This window comes from Coregonus lavaretus (genome assembly GCF_964263955.1).
Source record: "Coregonus lavaretus genome assembly, chromosome: 9".
Classification (NCBI taxonomy): Eukaryota; Metazoa; Chordata; class Actinopteri; order Salmoniformes; family Salmonidae; genus Coregonus; species Coregonus lavaretus.
Genome location: NC_139996.1, coordinates 60883529 through 60904841, shown reverse-complemented (window position 1 = coordinate 60904841; position 21313 = coordinate 60883529). Strand labels below are relative to the sequence as shown.

At 44.1% G+C, this 21313-nt stretch overlaps 1 pseudogene across 1 annotated transcript in view; it reads right to left on the bottom strand.

The window, feature by feature from the left end:
* The window catches only part of LOC311135400 (2-hydroxyacyl-CoA lyase 1-like), a 105625-nt pseudogene that overhangs the window by 1632 nt on the left and 82680 nt on the right, over window positions 1-21313 (bottom strand). The window contains exons 8-11 of the transcript in view: window positions 11309-11392; window positions 10558-10659; window positions 10025-10211; window positions 907-968 (exon numbers count right to left, since the gene is read on the bottom strand). The product of the transcript in view is annotated as a 2-hydroxyacyl-CoA lyase 1-like (transcript). The remainder of the gene's footprint in view (window positions 1-906; window positions 969-10024; window positions 10212-10557; window positions 10660-11308; window positions 11393-21313) is intronic.

Sequence of the window (21313 nt, the reverse complement as noted above, 5' to 3'; positions counted from 1 at the left end):
TTCAAAAGTGTGTGTGATATTAGCATTAACTTGTGTGTGTGGTGTCAAGTGTGGATGGTCCTATGTACGCAAATAGCCGAGATTGGATATTTCAGCACCATGGACAGCAGCGACATTGGGATAGCGAGATCTGTAATTCAGCAACACATGACACTGGATAGCGGCTGTCTCAGGTGAACTTGGCATTGGGAAAATCCCATCTAATAGGAAACGAGGCATAGGAGGCAAAAAGACTGAAGGAGAAGACTCCCACAGGAACTCTATGCTTAACTGTTCTGCCACATTCATTTCAAATGTTACATTTTTCGATTTGTAAATAAAAGGGAACACATATGCAAATAATGTAAATTGACTTTTCTAACTACACTGTACAGCTTTAGTGTGTCTGTGTGTCATAGGTACAACTGCAAGCAATTCGCTTCTCAAATCCTTCTCAAATGTCTGTTTAATGTGAGAAACTAAATTAAAAACAACCGTTAGACTAATACAATGCGTACTGTCACAAATTATTACTATTCCCAACAAGACAACGAAGTGATGGTCTTTACCCACCATGGAGACTTATAAAGGCTACTTCCCCCCCACCAAAAGTTCCCACGCAGAGCGATGTTGTTTACTACATCATTATGCATATGTAGCGTGGTTCGTTCTGCGTTGTGTACTTTTAATTAGGACACTGCCACAACTGGAATTCTGATGGTTGGATAATTTTTATTCGACCTGCACACGAAGAGACAAAAAAATTATGTTAGCCCTTGGTGCAGCCACAGCTCTCGGGCACCTTTCTAGTTGAAGGTCAGGCAAAAGAGAACAGGTGCTGCATGCACACATTCAGTGCCTAACAACACACTATACAATACAAGTAAAATGATATACAACATAATTCTGACAAAATAAAAGACATACCTGTAGACGAAGAGACAACACACAATAGGTTAGCCCTTCGTGCAGCCACAGCTCTCGGGCACCTGCGTGAGCACATAGAAACTCACTCAAACACTGACCCAAATACTCCCGAGTTACAATAGGTACCCAAATTAGCGAGCTTGGTGAAAGTTGTTAACATAAATCTTTATATTGTCCACATTGTAACAAAACCTATAGTTGGGTAACAGCACTTTGTGTAACTTTACCACAGTTTTATATTGACAAATTACGGCGCCAAGGACAACATACCTTGCTAGTTGAAGGTCAGGCAAAAGAGAACAATAAGAGGGTACATAAATACAGGTAACCCGCGATGGACCAAACCAAAATATACAAAACTTTTACAATTAGGTGTATTTACAATATAGATATATAAAAATGTTTGTACACCAACAAATTACATTAGCTATGCAGCTGTAATTAAATAAAACCCACATTGAATTTTTATTATTATTATTATTATTATTATTAACTTATTAACATCCCCTCTTGACCTGGCCTAGTTGAACTGTCCTTGTGTGCAACTTGGTGCATAATCTAGGGGAACAACATCACACTACTACATTCACCCCTACTGTTTTACACTAGATTATAAACACAAAACAAAACACATTACCTCGAAGGTAACAAAGCAAAGAAAGAAAAAAAACATTTCACACCCACAGGGCGGCAGTGTAGTCCCTTAATTCTAGACCCACAAATGGTTGATCAGCTGGAAAGCTATCCCGTGAAGGATTAGGAAAAATAAGAGGTAGCTAATCCCTTATTCAACCCTATACAAAAAATGCCAAACACATTTTATGCTGATGAACTACACACAAAGTTACATGAATTGTCAAAAATATTAGACAAACCCACAAATCACTCTAAGACCCACTTAGATTACCACATACACACAACAAAAGAAAAGGTAGGCAATATCCTACCGTCACTGAGAAACCAAGAATTGTTTCATTTCCTGTGTAGACATAGTTTGGATTAGCCTATTCACTGGATTAATAAATCAACCTAGTCTAGTCTAGCACCAACCGTGCTCAAAGGTCTAACCTCAGGTTGGGGAGTACTACAGATCAGCATATCCGGAGCCAGCACACTTTCAATTTCCGACTCAACACTAGTAGTGTCAGACGACTGATCAGAATCCTGGTAGATTGTCACAGACCAGACTGACAAAGCATCTTCAACCAAGTTAACAACATCAGGCACAGCACCATCCCAGCTGAGTGGAGTTTCACTATCAGAATTCTTGTAGGCTTTGGGGATCTCAGCCCCGAAACCTGAAGGATCTGGAGAAGGTCTGTATGGAGGAGCGGGCCAAAATCCCTGCTGCAGTGTGTGCAAACCTGGTCAAGACCTACAGGAAACGTATGATCTCTGTAATTGCAAACAAAGGTTTCTGTACCAAATAATAAGTTCTGCTTTTCTGATGTATCAAATACTTATGTCATGCAATAAAACGCAAATTAATTACTTAAAAATCATACAATGTGATTTTCTGGATTTTTGTTTTACATTCCGTCTCTCACGGTTGAAGTGTACGTATGATAAAAGTTACAGACCTCTACATGCTTTGTAAGTAGGAAAACCTGCAAAATCGGCAGTGTATCAAATACTTGTTCTCCCCACTGTCCTGGATATCATTTTTATTTTAAATTTTTTGTCATTTAGCAGACGCTCTTATCCAGAGCGACTTACAGTTAGTGAGTGCATACATCATTTTTATTTTTCATACTGGCCCCCCGTGGGAATCGAACCCACAACCCTGGCGTTGCAAACGCCATGCTCTACCAACTGAGCAACATCCCTGCCGGCCATTCCCTCCCCTACCCTGGACAACACTGGGCCAATTGTGCGGCGCCCTATGGGTCTCCCGGTCGCGGCCGGCTACGACAGAGCCTGGATTCGAACCAGAATCTCTAGTGGCACAGCTAGCACTGCGATGCAGTGCCTTAGACCACTGCGCCACTCAAAGGGTGCCAGCTTTGCAACCCATCTCTGCTCGCATGCATCGTCTCGGCTTTGTAAGAATATATTTGAGTGGATTGTTGTCGGTCCACACAGTAAACTTATGCCCTCGCAGCCAATGGCTGAATTTATCATGAATGGCCCATTTCATGGCTAGAAATTCCAGCCGGTGAGCAGGATACTTGGATTGTGCATGATTAAGAGATTTACTAGCAAAAGCTATCGGCCTGGCTATGTCCTTCCCATCTTGCACTTGTGATAGTACAGCTCCCAAACCACTAGTAGATGCATCCACGGAAAGTAGAAATGGCTGAGAAAAATCTGGATGAACCAGCAGTTCCTGGTCAACTAGTGCTGATTTCAAAGCTTCAAAAGCGAGTCGACATTCGGCAGTCCAGTCTGCAGCAGTGAGCCTGCGAGGGGGACCAGGCCTCTTCCTACCCTTGCCTCTCCTAGGCTTCTTCTGACCTGTAGTTAGCTGAAACAATGGCCTAGCAACCATGGAACAATTCTCAATGTAGTGCTGATAGTATACTACCATACCAAGGAAATAACCTATTTTGATAGGAGACAGTGTGACACCATCAGCTTCCATTATCTCACTCTCAGTCACATTCAATATGGTTTGAACTTTAGCAGGGTCAGTGGCTACACCCTCCTGAGAAATGATGTGGCCCAAAAACTTTACAGACCTCCTCAGAAACTTGCACTTAGACGGAGACAGTTTAAGGTTGTGCTCCTGCAACCGCTGAAAAACCACCTCAAGTCTCTGCAGACTCTCTTCCTCCGTCTTAGCAAAAACCATCAGATCATCCAAGTAACAAAGGAGACTTAGAACGTTTTGGTCACCAAAGATGGTCAGCATCATTCTCATAAAAGTAGCCGGGCTGTTGCAGAGGCCCTGAGGTAACCGATTGTACTCGTGCAGACCTAAAGGCCGATTGTACTCGTGCAGACATCCAGGCTCTGTCACAGCCGGCCGTGACAGGGAGACTCATGGGCGGCGCACAATTGGCCCAGCGTTGTCCAGGGTAGGGGAGGGAATGGCCGGCAGGGATGTAGCTCAGTTGATAGAGCATGGCGTTTGCAACGCCAGGGTTGTGGGTTCGTTTCCCACGGGGGGCCAGTATAAAAAAATAAAAATAAAAAATGTATTCACTAACTGTAAGTCGCTCTGGATAAGAGCGTCTGCTAAATGACTAAAATGTAAAATGTAAATGGGTGAGGAAAAGGCAGTGTATTTCTTGTCCTCTTCATGCAGTGGCACGTTGTAATACCCTGACGTCAAATCCATTGTGCTGAAGAAGGCATTACCTCCCAGCGCGGCCAGTACATCAGCCTGATGAGGCAGGGGATGAGCATCCTTTACTGTGCGGGCATTTAACCACCTGAAGTCAGTACATAGGCGCAAGTCCCCATTCTTTTTCCATACCAGCACCAATGGTGAGGCATACTCGCTGCTGGATTTTCGGACGATTTCCTTTTCCTCCATATCATCCAGTGTTTCCCAGAGTTTTTGGTAATGAGCTGGAGACAGCCTACGATAAGGTCATCGAAATGGGCGGTCATCAGTCAGCCGTATGCGAAGGCAGAACTCCTTTGCCTCGCCACAATCTAGGCTATGTCTAGAGAACACTGTGTCATACTTCCCAATTAAAGTTGACAAGTTTATCTTTCCAGAACTGTGAAACTGGACACTTCTCAACAGACAGGCCTTGAAGTCCAAGATTCCTCAGTGTACTGTTGCCATATTCAACATTGCCACCAACTGAACTCTTAGCTGTCAGACTGCCATGTGATCTGTCACATTGAGCCTTTGCCACATTCTGATGAGCTGCTTGCTGCTTGACATCATCAAAATACTCCAATGCAATGCAAGGGTACACATCCGGCACTTTAGCATTTCGTCTCAGGGTAACTGGCGATGTTGTTGGATTCACAATCTTCACAGGGAGCCATCCATCCCCCCACAGAGGCGTAACTACTCTCCCCACTAGTATGTGTCGATTCACACAGCGAGACGTGCTGGGCTCGACAACAACAGTACTGCCCACAGAGAGTTTTGTCTTTGGGGGTAGGCGGCCCCACACCAGATGCTCACGCATGGGTTGGAGCGTTACTGCTCTCTTCAACTTAATGGTGCCCACTTTATCTGGGATGGAGTCTCCTCTCCATCTCTCCAGATTTGACATCACACTGGCTAGAGGAACCTGGTGTACCCGCCACCCGAAAGTAGCTGTCATTTGATTTGAACTGTCTAATCAGAGACTTCAACACATTAGTGCCCACAATGAATTCATCAACCTGCCCATCAACAATAAGCACTGGGACTACATAACAGAAGCCATAAAGTTGAATTTTTAAGTCACACATGCCCACTGGGCTAGTTTGTTCCCACCACAACCCACCAGGATGATGTCTGAAGGAGCTAGAAAGTTCCCCTCTACCACTCCTACCTCCCTCAACCGAGGTACAATATCTACGCGCAGAGTAGTAGCCATGGACCCACTATCTAACATCCCCTTCAGCTCAACTTTATCCTGTACAGCACAGTGGTGTAAAACAAACTGTCATTCTGAGTAATTCTCATTGTGTTCTGAAAAATGACTGTGTTGTTCTTGGGTACTGACTCACAAAAGTAAGAATAAACAGATTGGATATCATCATCAGTGGAGGAAAAATAAGAATGCCCCACATTGCCCTTCTCAGAACGGAGGCTTTCTAGTTTTCCTGAAACCTGCCAGTCTGTCCACATCCAGGGTTCTGTCGCTGCCCAGCCTCACTACAGTCAAAGCTCATGTGGCCCGGAGAAAAGCACTTGACGCACAGCTGGTGCATCTGACAGTGAGCTTTGGTCCAGTGATTAGTGCTTCCACAGTCAGCGCACTCATGCTGACGTTTGTGGAACTGTTTACGGGGCCCTCTACATTTAACATGTTTAAGTCATTTAGCAGACGCTCTTATCCAGAGCGACTTACAGTTAGTGCATACGTTACTTTTTTTTTTTTCATACTGTGGTGTCCAAGACAGCGTTGCTAATTATGCTGTGATGATAAGAAGTCCGCTTACACTGTTCTTTGATTATAAAGATTTATTGTATCAAAGTTCACAGTATTAATTTACAGATATCTGCAGTTATATCTGGAGAGAAACGGCCAATCTGTTGATCCAATATGTTGTCTCTCTCCCAGTCCATTGTTTAAGACACTGTATTTATATCCTATGTGACATAGTATGGCGTGATTTTAATAAACCAATCCCCGGCTTTCACATATCTCCAAATGTCCTCTATTCCAAGAAACCTATGTAGCAATGCTTTTCCAAATGCTTCAGCAAAGCAGAGTAAAGTTCATCTATTACACAATTTGCAAACATCAGCAAAATCAATAGACCTTCAGACACTACAATACCCCCCGTGGGAATCGAACCCACAACCCTGGCGTTGCAAACACCATGCTCTACGAACTGAGCCGGCCATTCCCTCCACTACCCTAGGCGACGCTGGTCCAATTGTGCGCCGCCCCATGGGTCTCCAGGTCTCGGCCGGCTACGACAGAGCCTGCATTCGAACCAGGATCTCTAGTGGCACAGCTAGCACTGCGATGTAGTGCCTTAGACCACTGCGCCACTCACAGACTGAGTATTGCTGACCAGAGCCTTCTCTAAAAAAGTCAAAACTTTCTTTAATGTCCCACCCTCAGATACAGATGGTGCCTGGTCTGGTTCACGGCCACATTGAGAAAAAGATGACACATTAGGTCTTTTCACAGGACCCACTCCCTCCTGAGGGCAGTCAAAAACAGCAGCAACCTGCTGAGAAAGTTGTGTTCTGCATGCTTTACGTTCCCTTAACACTTCATCCAACCGATCCTGTACCTCACTGGCTGTCCAGTCACGAATGGGTTTGCTCTTGAACACTTGGGCCAACTCTTTATCAGGACAGTTGCGTACAAACATGACTGCCAACTCTGAGCACTGATTGGGTAAGATCCTGCCCTCACTCACAAGGTACTGTTCGGCTGCCTCTGCAGCTTTGTTAAACCTAATCCAGAAATCTATTGGACCCTCATTAGCATATGGTTTGATTGAATAGAAATCAGCTAATGGCATACCTGAGCAGACAGTATCCCCAAAGTGTTGCTTGAAAACACTGAACAACGCCTTAACATCTGTGACAACAAGGTTGTTACGCTTCCAGACTTTGGTCACATCCCGTGCCCTCCCCATGAGCCTAGACATCACCTCCCCAACATTCCAGGCCCAGTGTAACCCCTCTTCTCTATGTAGACTTCCATTAACTCCTCCCACTCCAGGACAGAGTACTTATCTGAGCCATCACCCCTAAAAAGAGGTGGAGCACTAACATCTGACTTCACAACCAGATTCAGCTTGGACGCATCAATAAAGGTTGACCCACACTGCTCAGGCAGGGGAAACTGCTGGGGTTGGTGAGGGGGACGGGCAGGAGAAAGACTTGAAACCCCAGGCTGCAGTAAACTCGCTCTGATAGATTCTCCTATCTCTGAACCAATCTGCTTAATAAGGTCACTAAGCTGACTCGGAGGCGTCCCATTATCACCGAGTACTGTGGATGATGGTACATCAAAAGACAGAGGTGGGATACCCTGGTCAGGTGGAACAAACAGCCTACCCCTCCCAGTGCTTGCAAACTCAGGACTAGCAAACGCTCTACTCCCAGGAGCTGACTGTACAATTGGTGTAAATGGAAGGACACCCATCCCTCTACCCACACTAAAATCCCCAGCTTAACACGTCTTATGGATTTGAGAATCTTCCATGGCTCAACAGAGCACTAAAATACAATGTAATTTAGTGCATTCAAATACCCCCCAAAATAAATGCAATAAACAAATTCATCCAAAACATACAAATAAGCACGAATACCTGTATCTAATGAATATGCTACATTCACTTTCACTGTTTACAGTATATATTCACTTACAGTAAGCCATCAACAAATTCACATGCGCAGGTCGTGCACCTCATCCACATGCACAGCTCCGTCGGTAGGCTACGTACTGCAACTAGGCTACGTACTGCAACTAGGCTACATCCAGCAACTAGGCTACATCCTGCAACTAGGCTACATCCTGCAACTAGGCTACGTACTGCAACTAGGCTACGTACTGCAACTAGGCTACATACTGCAACTAGGCTACATCCTGCAAATAGGCTACATCCTGCAACTAGGCTACATCCTGCAACTAGGCTACATACAGCAACTAGGCTACATACTGCAACTAGGCTACATACTGCAACTAGGCTACATACTGCAACTAGGCTACGTACAGCAACTAGGCTACGTACAGCAACTAGGCTACGTACTGTAACTAGGCTACATACAGCAACTAGGCTACATACTGCAACTAGGCTACATACTGCAACTAGGCTACATACTGCAACTAGGCTACGTACTGCAACTAGGCTATGTACTGCAACTAGGCTACGTACTGCAACTAGGCTACGTACTGCAACTAGGCTACATCCTGTAACTAGGCTACATCCTGCAACTAGGCTACATACTGCAACTAGGCTACATACTGCAACTAGGCTACATACTGCAACTAGGCTACATACTGCAACTAGGCTACGTACTGCAACTAGGCTACGTACTGTAACTAGGCTACGTACTGCAACTAGGCTACGTACTGCAACTAGACTACATCCTGTAACTAGACTACATCCTGTAACTAGGCTACATCCTGCAACTAGGCTACATACTGCAACTAGGCTACATACTGCAACTAGGCTACATACTGCAACTAGGCTACATACTGCAACTAGGCTACATACTGCAACTAGGCTACATACTGCAACTAGGCTACGTACTGCAACTAGGCTACGTACTGCAACTAGGCTACGTACTGCAACTAGGCTACGTACTGCAACTAGGCTACATCCTGTAACTAGGCTACATCCTGCAACTAGGCTACATCCTGCAACTAGGCTACATCCTACAACTAGGCTACGTACAGCAACTAGGCTACGTACTGCAACTAGGCTACGTACTGCAACTAGGCTACATCCTGCAACTAGGCTACATCCTGCAACTAGGCTACATCCTGCAACTAGCCTATACTGCAACTAGGCTACATACTGCAACTAGGCTACATCCTGCAACTAGGCTACATCCTGCAACTAGGCTACATCCTGTAACTAGGCTACATCCTGCAACTAGGCTACGTACAGCAACTAGGCTACGTACTGCAACTAGGCTACGTACTGCAACTAGGCTACATACTGCAACTAGGCTACATACTGCAACTAGGCTACGTACTGCAACTAGGATACGTACTGCAACTAGGCTACGTACTGCAACTAGGCTACGTACTGCAACTAGGCTACATCCTGCAACTAGGCTACATCCTGCAACTAGCCTATACTGCAACTAGGCTACATACTGCAACTAGGCTACATCCTGCAACTAGGCTACATCCTGCAACTAGGCTACATCCTGTAACTAGGCTACATCCTGCAACTAGGCTACATCCTGCAACTAGGCTACGTACTGCAACTAGGCTACGTACTGCAACTAGGCTACGTACTGCAACTAGGCTACGTACTGCAACTAGGCTACGTACTGCAACTAGGCTACGTACTGCAACTAGGCTGCATCCTGCAACTAGGCTACATACAGCAACTAGGCTACATCCTGCAACTAGGCTACATCCTGTAACTAGGCTACATCCTGCAACTAGGCTACATACAGCAACTAGGCTACATACAGCAACTAGGCTACATACTGTAACTAGGCCATCTAGTCAGCCTGTCAGGCAGCACTACATTGAGAAGTAATTTAGTCAGCCTGTCAGGCAGCACTACATTGAGAAGTAATTTAGTCAGCCTGTCAGGCAGCACTACATTGAGAAGTAATTTAGTCAGCCTGTCAGGCAGCACTACATTGAGAAGTAATTTAGTCAGCCTGTCAGGCAGCACTACATTGAGAAGTCATCCAGTCAGCGTGTTAGGCAGCACTACATTGAGAAGTCATCCAGTCAGCCTGTCAGGCAGCACTCCATTGAGAAGTCTTCTCAGGCAGAACTATCAACAGATCCCAACTCATTCATTCTTGTCTTCAGGGCAAAGGCACAGGATACTTGGCGGATTTGACCTTTGATCTCTGTGTGAGGCGGCATGCCTTGTCTGTGTCGAGGAAGGTAGTTGTTCAACATGGTGCGCCCGATGTCCATGGTGTTGGCCCCCTCACTCACGATGACACAGTCGTGGGGCAGCAGCTGGGAGATGTGGTGGAACACTTGGTAGTAGTTCATGGGTGTTGTCGACTGTAGAGCTAACTCCTGGAGAGAGAAACACAATCAAATCAGGAGTGGTAGGTACCCAAACAGCAAAGTTGTTGGACCTGACCGGACGGGATCATACATGCCTATGACAAGACTCAGAATACATCTGTACCATAATGTCTTCTACCTGTTGGATTTAAGAGCAATATTACATCTGTACCATAATGTATTCTACCTGTTGGATTTAAGTGCAATACTACATCTGTACCATAATGTATTCTACCTGTTGGATTTAAGTCAAGTTATTTCACAGATAACAAAGAGTCAGTAATACAGACACACAGGCAGAATCTAACATGCTTAGGTCACAGATCACAGGTCACAGACGGACACACCAACACACCTTTGTCACCTTTGTCATAGCAACCATCTTCTCTTTCAACGTGGTCCACCATTCTGTATCAGCTGGATACCTTCAGCCATCTTTATGAACGTCCTCCAGGAGCTGAACGTAAAGATGAGGAGTAGAAACTAAACAAACTGAATCAAGTACAGATGTAGGATCTTAATTTGATCACCTTGTTGCAGGAGAACTTTCCTGCAATGCAGGACATTTAAAACATGTAGTGTATTTGAGGTTTAAAAAGGCTTCTGAAGTTTGTACTCTTAGAAATGTCAGACATCATTTTCCCTATCAACCCTTACATAAATGTCCATTCATTATAATCCATATAATAACTCACATTGCTATGCTGCAGGACAATCAATGCTTGTTTCTTTAAAAAAGAATATGCAGATATAGGGCAGATATTAGATGCCTGTGTTGTGTTACCTGCTTGACAATAGCACTGATTTCCCCCAGGACTGAGTTGTGTTATCTGCTTGACAATAGTATTGATGTCCCCCAAGACTGAGTTGTGTTACCTGCTTGACAATAGTATTGATGTCCCCCAGGACTGAGTTGTGTTACCTGCTTGACAATAGCACTGATGTCCCCCAGGACTGAGTTGTGTTACAGGCTTGACAATAGTATTGATGTCCCCCAGGACTGAGTTGTGTTACCTGCTTGACAATAGTATTGATGTCCCCCAGGACTGTGTTGTGTTACAGGCTTGACAATAGTATTGATGTCCCCCAGGACTGTGTTGTGTTACCTGTTTGACAATAGTAATGATGTCCCACAGGAGAGCAGCAGCAGGTTGCACGTTGTTCCCCATCTCCTCAGCACACAGATCAACCTTGACATTGACCTTGACATAAATAACGTACGTGGAACGTTACTACAACATACCAGCAACGACACGACAGGAAGAGCGCCGTGCGTGACACATGTAACAGCAGCTGGAGGAGTGGCCAAACCTCAAGCTAAACACAACAGAAATAACCAGGCACCACCACATAATGCTAAGGCTGACACACACACGTTCCCTTTTATAAACCGGGTGAGTCGAGCCCTGAATGCTGATTGGCTGAAAGCTGTGGTATATTTGACCGTATAACATGGGTCACGTTGAGGGAGGAGGTCAGAGACCTGGCCGTGTGGTGCCAGGATAACAACCTCTCCCTCAACGTGACCAAGACAAAAGAGATGATTGTGGACTACAGGAAAAAAAAGAGGACTGAGCACGCCCCCATTCTCATCGACGGGGCTGTAGTGGAACAGGTTGTGTCCACATCACCAACGAACTATCATGGTCCAAACACACCAAGACAGTCGTGAAGAGGGCACGACAAAGCCTATTCCCCCTCAGGAGATTGAAAAGATTTGGCATGGGTCCTCAGATCTTCAAAAAATTATACAGCTGCACCATCGAGAGCATCCTGACTGGTTGCATCACCGCCTGGTATGGCAACTGCTTGGCCTCCGACCGCAAGGCACTACAGAGGGTAGTGCGTACGGCCCAGTACATCACTGGGGCCATGTTTCCTGCCATCCAGGACCTCTATACCAGACAGTGTCAGAGGAAGGCCCTCAAAATTGTCAAAGACTCAAGCCACCCTAGTCATAGACTGTTCTCTCTGCTACCGCACGGCAAGCGGTACCGGAGTGCCAAGTCTAGGTCCAAAAGACTTCTCAACAGCTTCTACCCCCAAGCCTTAAGACTCCTGAACAGCTAATCATGGCTACCCGGACTATTTGCACTGCCCCCCTACCCCATCCTTTTACGCTGCTGCTACTCTGTTAAGTATTTATGCATAGTCACTTTAACTCTACCCACATGTACATATTACCTCAACTACCTCAACTAGCCTGTGCCCCCGCACATTGACTCTGCAACGGTACCCCCCTGTATATATAGCCTCCCTACTGTTATTTTATTTTACTTCTGCTCTTCTTTTCTCAACACTTTTTTTGTTGTTGTTTTATTCTTACTTTTTTTGTTTAAAATAAATGCACTGTTGGTTAAGGGCTGTAAGTAAGCATTTCACCGTAATGTCTGCACCTGTTGTATTCGGCGCATGTGACCAATAAAATTTGATTTGATTTTATATGAGCTACAGTTCATTGAGGGAACCATTAATGCCAACATGAACTGTGACATACTGAAGCAGAGCATGATCTCCTTCCTTTCGGAGACTGAGCCGCAGGGCAGTATTCCAACATGATAACGACCCCAAACACACCTCAAAGACGACCACTGCCTTGCTAAAGAAGCTGAGGGTAAAGGTGATGGACTGGCCAAGCATGTCTCCAGACCTAAACCCTATTGAGTATATGTGGGGCATCCTCAAACGGAAGGTGAAGGAGTGCAAGGTCTCTAACATCCACCAGCTCCGTGATGTCGTCATGGCGGAGTGGAAGAGGACTCCAGTGGCAACCTGTGAAGCTCTGGTGAACTCCATGCCCAAGAGGGTTAAGGCAGTGCTGGAAAATGATGGTGGCCACATAACATATTGACACTTTGGGCCCAATTTGGACATTTTCACTTAGGGGTGTACTCACTTATGTTGCCAGCGATTTAGACATTAATGGCTGTGTGTTGTGTTATTTTGAGGGGACAGCAAATTTACACTGTTATACAAGCTGTACACTCACTACTTTACATTGTAGCAAAGTGTCATTTCTTCAGTGATGTCACATGAAAAGATATACTCAAATATTTACAAAAATGTGAGGGGTGTACTCACTTTTGTGAGATACTGTGTGTGTGTGTGTGTATATATATATATATATATATATATATATACAGTGGGGGAAAAAAGTATTTAGTCAGCCACCAATTGTGCAAGTTCTCCCACTTAAAAAGATGAGAGAGGCCTGTCATTTTCATCATAGGTACACGTCAACTATGACAGAGAAATTGAGAAAAACTTATTTTCCACCATAATTTGCAAATAAATTCATAAAAAATCCTACAATGTGATTTTCTGGAGAAAAAAAAATCTAACTTTCTCTGTCATAGTTGACGTGTACCTATGATGAAAATTACAGGCCTCTCTCATCTTTTTAAGTGGGAGAACTTGCACAATTGGTGGTTGACTAAATACTTTTTTCCCCACTGTATGTATGTATGTATGTATGTATGTATGTATGTATGTATGTATGTATGTATGTATGTATGTATGTATATATATATATATATATATATATATATATATACAGTGCCCTCCACAATTATTGGCACCCCTGTTTAAGATGTGGTCGAGGACTTCCAAAAATTCACCTTTTTTTTTAAACAACATAGAACCCAAATGCAAAAAAATAGAAAAATCCAACCTTTTATTTAAGTACATTACTTTGGTGTAAAAAAAAAAATCACACATTTAGAAAAAAATAACTTGAAATCATGTGTCCCACAATTATTGGCACCCCTGATGTCAATACTTTGTACAACCCCGTTTTGCCAACAAGACAGCACTTAATCTCCTCCTATAACATTTCACAAGATTGGAGAACACAGTGAGAGGGATCTTTGACCATTCTTCTTTGCACAATCTTTCTAGATCATCCAGTGTCCTGGGTCCTGTCTTATGCACTCTCCTCTTTAGCTCGCCCCACAGGTTTTCGATTGGGTTGAGGTCTGGGGACTGAGATGGCCATGGGAGGACCTTGAGTTTGTGACTGCTGAACCATTTTTGTGTAGATTTTGCCACATGTTTTGGATCATTATCCTGCTGAAAGACCCAATGACGACCCATCTTCAGCTTTCTGGCAGAGGCCATCAGGTTTTTATTTAAAATGTCCTGGTAGTTCAAAACGTTCATAATGCCATGCACCCTAACAAGGTTCCCAGGGCCTTTCGAAGAGAAACAGGCCCACAGCATCACAGATCCTCCACCATACTTCACGGTGGGCATGAGGTGCTTTTCGGCATACTCATCTTTTGTTTTACGCCAGACCCACTTAGAGTGTTTGTTGCCAAAAAGCTCAATCTTAGTCTCATCTGACCAAAGCACACGATCCCAGTTGAAGTCCCTGTGCCGCTTAGCAAACTCCAGACGTTTACGTTTGTGAGTGTTAGTGAGAAAAGGCTTTTTCCTTGCATGCATCCCAAACAGCTTGTTGGCATGTAGAGAGTGTCTGATGGTTGTTTTGGAGACTTTGTGACCCCAAGATGCCACTCTTTGATGCAATTCTGTGACAGTGAGCTTAGGACTTTTTTTTACTTCTCTTACCATCCTCCTCACTGTGCGTTGTGGCAAGATAAACTTGGGACCTCTTCCAGCCTTGTTTGTCACTGTTCCAGTTGTTTTAAACTTCTTAATGATTCCTCTGACTGTAGATACGGGCAAGTTAAGGCGAGTGGCTATTTTCTTGTAGCCATTGCCTGACTTATGAAGGTCGACACAAATCTGCCTTACTTGAATGGTGTGTTCTCTTGTCTTTGCCATGTTGACAAATGGGTTAGAGAATTAGGCCTCTGTGTCACGTCATATTTATACCCCAGGGAAACAGGAAGTCATGAATTACTAATTAAAAGTTCCTAGATACCCTGACCAACTTTAGCAACTACAGAAAAATATATTTTAAAAAAAATCAATTAACATTTTCAGCGGAATTGTTAGGGGTGCCAATAATTGTGGGACACATGATTTCAAGTTTTTATTTTTCTAAAAGTGTGATTTTTTTTTTACCACCAAAGTAATATACTTAAATAAAAGGTTGGATTTTTCTCTTTTTTTGCATTTGGGTTCTATGTTGTTTAAAAAAAAAAGAGAATTTTTGGAAGTCCTCAACCACATCTTAAACAGGGGTGCCAATAATAGTGGAGGGCACTGTATATACACAGTGGGGGAAAAAAGTATTTAGTCAGCCACCAACTGTGCAAGTTCTCCCACTTAAGATGAGAGAGGCCTGTAATTTTCATCATAGGTCAACTATGACAGAGAAAATCACATTGTAGGATTTTTTATGAATATATTTGCAAATTATGGTGGAAAATAAGTATTTGGTCAATAACAAAAGTTTCTCAATTCTCTTTGTTATATACCCTTTGTTGGCAATGACACAGGTCAAACGTTTTCTGTAAGTCTTCACAAGGTTTTCACACACTGTTGCTGGTATTTTGGCCCATTCCTCCATGCAGATCTCCTCTAGAGCAGTGATGTTTTGGGGCTGTCGCTGGGCAACACGGACTTTCAACTCCCTCCAAAGATTTTCTATGGGGTTGAGATCTGGAGACTGGCTAGGCCACTCCAGGACCTTGAAATGCTTCTTACGAAGCCACTCCTTTGTTGCCCGGGCGGTGTGTTTGGGATCATTGTCATGCTAAAAAGACCCAGCCAAGTTTCATCTTCAATGCCCTTGCTGATGGAAGGAGGTTTTCACTCAAAATCTCACGATACATGGCCCCATTCATTCTTTCCTTTACACGGATCAGTCGTCCTGGTCCCTTTGCAGAAAAACAGCCCCAAAGCATGAAGTTTCCACCCCCATGCTTCACAGTAGGTATGGTGTTCTTTGGATGCAACTCAGCATTCTTTGTCCTCCAAACACGACAAGTTGAGTTTTTACCAAAAAGTTATATTTTGGTTTCATCTGACCATATGACATTCTCCCAATCCTCTTCTGGATCATCCAAATGCACTCTAGCAAACTTCAGACGGGCCTGGACATGTACTGGCTTAAGCAGGGGGACACGTCTGGCACTGCAGGATTTAAGTCCCCGGCGGCGTAGTGTGTTACTGATGGTAGGCTTTGTTACTTTGGTCCCAGCTCTCTGCAGGTCATTCACTAGGTCCCCCCGTGTGGTTCTGGGATTTTTGCTCACCGTTCTTGTGATCAGTTTGACCCCACGGGGTGTGATCTTGCGTGGAGCCCCAGATCGAGGGAGATTATCAGTGGTCTTGTATGTCTTCCATTTCATAATAATTACTCCCACAGTTGATTTCTTCAAACCAAGCTGCTTACCTATTGCAGATGCAGTCTTCCCAGCCTGGTGCAGGTCTACAATTTTGTTTCTGGTTCCTTTGACAGCTCTTTGGTCTTGGCCATAGTGGAGTTTGGAGTGTGACTGTTTGAGGTTGTGGACAGGTGTCTTTTATACTGATAACAAGTTCAAACAGGTGCCATTAATACAGGTAACGAGTGGAGGACAGGGGAGCCTCTTAAAGAAGAAGTTACAGGTCTGTGAGAGCCAGAAATCTTGCTTGTTTGTAGGTGACCAAATACTTATTTTCCACCATAATTTGCAAATAAATTCATAAAAAAATCCTACAATGTGATTTTCTGGATTCTTTTTTCTCAATTTGTCTGTCATAGTTGGCGTGTACCTATGATGAAAATTACAGGCCTCTCTCATCTTTTTAAGTGGGAGAACTTGCACAATTGTTGGCTGACTAAATACTTTTTTTCCCCACTGTGTGTGTGTGTGTGTATATATATATATATAACCATTGATATAGATAGCTTATACGCCAATATCAACACAGTAGTAGGGATAGAGGCAGTTAGAACACTTTTCAATAGGTTTCCAGATAGGGATAGACTGGACAACGACATATTAGAACTATTAGAGATCAGCCTGACGAGCAATGACTTCAGGTTTAATGGTAGGCACTACTTACAGGTGGAGGGAACAACTATGGCTAAGAAATTTGCACCTGCATATGCACACGTTTCACAGATTTCATTAATATTCTCAATAATCACCACGCATCAATTCAAGTTAAATACACAATAGATCCAATGGAAGTACATATCTTGGATACAACAGCCTTCTTCAACCAAAACAATGCAACACAGAAAACATTACTCACCAAAGTATACTTTAAACCTACAGATACACATGCTCTACTCCATAAACACAGCTACCATCCAAAACACACTTTCAAAAGGTATAGCGAAATCACAATTAATTTGCTTCAATAGAATCTCCTCCCGTCAACAGGACTTGACTGGGACTTCATAGGCACAGCATCCAGTCTGATAATAGGAGATTCCAACCTCAACAGAATACCCTCATTCAATAACCCAGACATACAAATCGACAGCTACCCAGGTGCAAATATTTATCATTTTGCCAAGGTTCTGAAAAAGACACCTGCCAGGTGTTTCTCTAGGTGGGTATAACCAACAAGTACCATGATCCCTACCAGACCTCCCTCAAACAGCTGGCAGACATGTATAAAGAAGCAAAAAACACTTTTCCAAATGCTATTATTTATATCCCTATCCTTAACCATTCAGTTCCTCACCCCAGTGCAGAAACGCAACCTGAAAATCATGAATGGATACATCACCACACAATTCCCAACCCTCCAATTCCATACGTCTCCAGATCTGATACACTGGACAACAACCACAGCAAGACTGATATTAAATAACTGGTGCCAGCATTACATTTACATTGACTTCCATCCACAGCTTGGACAATCATAGCCACACCAACAGAATATTTTCACAACTCTTTCCCTCTTCCCTCACTGTTGCTGCCACAGCCACTACCTCAGATCCCCCAGCAGAGGGCAGAACTACACCTGGTTTATCAAACATCAGACAGACACAAAAGACAATCTCACCCACATAGAAAGAGAGGCCATAAAATAATTTAAAAACAACCCACAAAAATACCGAAACCAGCAGACAAAGGATCAAAAATAGTTATAATAGATAAACACCAATACACATACGAAGCAAACAGACAATTATCCAACACTAAAGCAGTTTGCTTGGTTCTGATTTAAGGGTTTTTATAAAAATCGTACAAAAACCATACATCATAAATCATTTCATTTTCATACAATCTTTGCATCACGCCACACCTCTGTAGCTCAGCTGGTAGAGCACGGCGCTTGTAACGCCAAGGTAGTGGGTTCGATCCACGGGACCACCCATACACAAAAAATGTATGCACGCACGACTGTAAGTCGCTTTGGATAAAAGCGTCTGCTAAATGGCATATTGTTATTATTATTATTATACTCACTCCAGAATCCTCTCACCCTCCTCTTTACACCACCCCATCACTATTAACCAACCAACAACCCCATCATAATAAGAAAACATTATGCCATTTAGCAGACGCTGTACTTACTGTCATGCTTGCATACATTATACGTGGGCAGCCTCGGGGACCGAACCCGCTTCCATGGGGTTATAGGCGCTACGCTCTACCCACTGAGCCACATAGGACTACGAAAAAATCAAGAAAAATTCACATGATATATACCGACCCAACCATAATAATGAAATACTTACTTTCCAGCATAATTTGCAAATAAATTCATTAGAAATCCTACAATGTGATTTACAGGATTTTTCTCATTTTGTCTGTCATAGTTGACGTGTACCTATGATGAAAATTACAGGCCTCTCATCTTTGTAAGTGGGAAAACTTGCACAATTGGTGGCTGACTAAATACTTTAAGTGACCCGTAGTAGTTACAAGAGCTAGCCAAATCCCTCAGATTAGCCACGTAGCTTTGAATGGACTCACCCGGCCGTTGGTGTCTCTTCCGTAGCCGGTAGCGTCGCTCTTTCCCGGCGAAGTGGTTCCGTAGGAGGCTGACTGCAGCAGTGAATGTAGGAGCCGATCCAAGCGCTCTGAAAATCCTCTGTCCCTCAAGGCAGTGACGGAGAAGTGCTGTCCTCCGCTTGTCGGAGATTGTAGAAAAGTCCATAGCTTCGAGATAAGTGTTTAAACTTTCAAGCCAGTTATTCCACAGGACTGGAGGTTCGCCAGGCACGACAAGTAATGGTGCTGGCGGTGGTAAACTGAATTCAGCCATCTTCGTTGCCAATGTTATATCTAGCCTAGCTGTAGAAGAACGGACATCTGGACAGTTTCACATTGTACATCACTCTGTCATTTAATGACATGTGCCACACATTCTGACAACCCTTTCATCCGTAAAGCAGCACACTGTCGTAAACCATAACAACGTGCAGTACGACGTACAGCACGTCGTACCATACATAACAATATTATTCTGAAGTAACTGTACTTTTACTTGAGTACAATTTTTGGCTACTCTATCCACCTCTGTAAACCAAACTTACCTCCCGCCAGAGAGACAAAACTTCAACCTCTGACTCTGAATGCATTCAACCGTGCTGAATACAGCAACGCATGCGCGGAGCCTTCCTGATTTGGCCATGCGACTTTGACTATTGTAGATAATCCATTTGGATTGATGCCTTTTATTTCAAGGCAAGTAAAACGTGCAATACGTAGCTTTTAGACAAGTTAGTTAACAACATACATGGTGAGAAATAGGGTAGGGTAGGGGAGGGAATGGCCGGCAGGGAGGTAGCTCAGTTGATAGAGCATGGCGTTTGCAACGCCAGGGTTGTGGGTTCGATTCCCACGGGGGGCCAGTATGAAAAAATTAAAAAGAATAATGTATGCACTAACTGTAAATCGCTCTGGATTGCGAGCGGTTTGCTTGGCTCTGGCCATGGCGCGTCTCTGCATTTCGAGGCTATACTCCCGACTGTCAGTGTGCTTTTGCCAGCGCGCAGTGTGTAGTTGTGTGCAGGCAGTGTACTATTGGCCTCGTTTGCGATAACAGGCTAGCATTAAAATATAACACAAGATTTCACTCTTGACTTTGACGACTATTATTGCGCGCAAAGGGCCAGCAGTGTGCTATTGTACGCACGCGCTTAGTGTACTATTGTTTTTGGCGCGCAGTATATTGTGATGGGCGCGCGGTTCTAAAAAAAAAAGAAGCAAAGCATCCTTTCCAGTAACCGACAGAGGAGGCCTCCGCAACGGACCAATCGGGGTATTGGGGAGATGGTGTCCAATCAGCAGATGCCACTGCCGGCTTTATACATTTCACATGGGCATTTCGAGGCTATACTCCGACTGTCTAAGAAGGAAGCAAGCGCCATGGCCAGAACCAAGCAAACCGCTCGCAAATCCACCCGTGGCAAAGCCTACAGGAAGCAGCTAGCCACCAAGTCTGCGCGCAGGAGCGCCTCCCCGTTACGAGCCCTGCCAGCGCCTGGGGAGAAAAAACAGCCAGTTCTTCAAGATCGACCTGCGCTTCTAGAGCTCCGCCGTGATGGCCCTGCAGGAGGCTAGCGAGGCTTACCTGGTCGGTCTGTTCGAGGACACCAAACTGTGTGCCATCCACGCAAAGAGTGTGTCCATCGTGCCCTAGGACATCCCGATGGCCCACTGTATTCGCGGAGAGCGCGCGTAAATGATGACCTGATCTCCAAAATCCCACCTCCATATTTCCATCAAAAAGGCACAATTGCTCCATTTATACGCGCACCTCTACATTTCTCACCATGTATGTTGTTAACTAACCCGTCTAAAAGCTACGTATTGCACGTTTTACTTGCCTGAGGCGTTTAAATAAAACGCATAAATCCAAAGGGATTATCTACAATAGTCAAAGACGCGCGGCAGGCCGAAATACTCCAACCAAATAATTGGCCAAATCAGGAAGGACAAAGGAAGACTCGGTGCATGCGTTGCTTTATTCAGCACAGTTGAACGGACAGAGCTTCTGCTTCATCTCCACTCACGAGACGGGTAATAGAGGAGCTCCGTGGTGCTGAAATGTACAAAGTTGTCCACTATCGGTATATCTATTTATTATGGCCATCGAAATGTTAGCTATTCAAATCAGATCCAACAATTATATCAAGGGATTAGAAATCCAAGGTTTAAAAACAAACGTGTCATTGTACTCAGAGGATCTAGATACATTTTCTAACCTCTCTGGAATACAACCACATTATGATAAATGTACTATATAAG